This window comes from Tupaia chinensis, unplaced genomic scaffold (genome assembly GCF_000334495.1).
Source record: "Tupaia chinensis unplaced genomic scaffold, TupChi_1.0 Scaffold000184_1, whole genome shotgun sequence".
Taxonomy (NCBI): domain Eukaryota; kingdom Metazoa; phylum Chordata; class Mammalia; order Scandentia; family Tupaiidae; genus Tupaia; species Tupaia belangeri.
The window spans coordinates 5,396,507-5,397,043 of NW_006159659.1; the positions used below are offsets into that span (position 1 = coordinate 5,396,507).

Consider the following 537-nt stretch of genomic DNA (forward strand, 5'->3'; position numbering starts at 1 on the left):
GGGGAGGGGGGTATGGCCACAAGGCAATCCCTTCTCCTCTATTCTCCTCTCCAGATCTTGGGCAGGCACACACACGTGCCCAGCGTGAGTTTTAAGTCACTGGGTCCACTCAACTGCAGTCGGCTACATGGGAGTCCAGCGACATAGCCATTAAGCCAACTTCTGGTCCCTCAAGTTTTTCTTATAAAACCATTTGGGTTACTAACAACCGTTACCCCTGAAAACATTTTTTTTTTCTGTGGAGATTTTGATATTCTGTTCTGCAGCTTAGAATATTAGTCAGCACACGTACAGCTCGCCTCAGTTCTAAAGCTGACTCCAGAGAAACTAGAAACTAAGTCCACTAAGACCGCTCCCTCTCATAGTCACTCTCGGATGAGATCTGTTTACTATCTCTTAAGTTTCTAAAAATGTTCTCAACAACTAAGGGATCTTAACTTGGACATTCTTACGTGATCCTTTGCCCCCACTCTCCAGCTGGTCCTCAGAAGCCTCACGCTGCTCACACTCCCCACAAATCATTTACCCAGGACCCTA

At 46.6% G+C, this 537-nt stretch overlaps 1 protein-coding gene across 1 annotated transcript in view; it reads right to left on the reverse strand.

Annotated features, from left to right (window-relative positions):
* The window catches only part of MALSU1 (mitochondrial assembly of ribosomal large subunit 1), a 16,535-nt gene that overhangs the window by 15,421 nt on the left and 577 nt on the right, over positions 1-537 (reverse strand). The window lies entirely within an intron of this gene.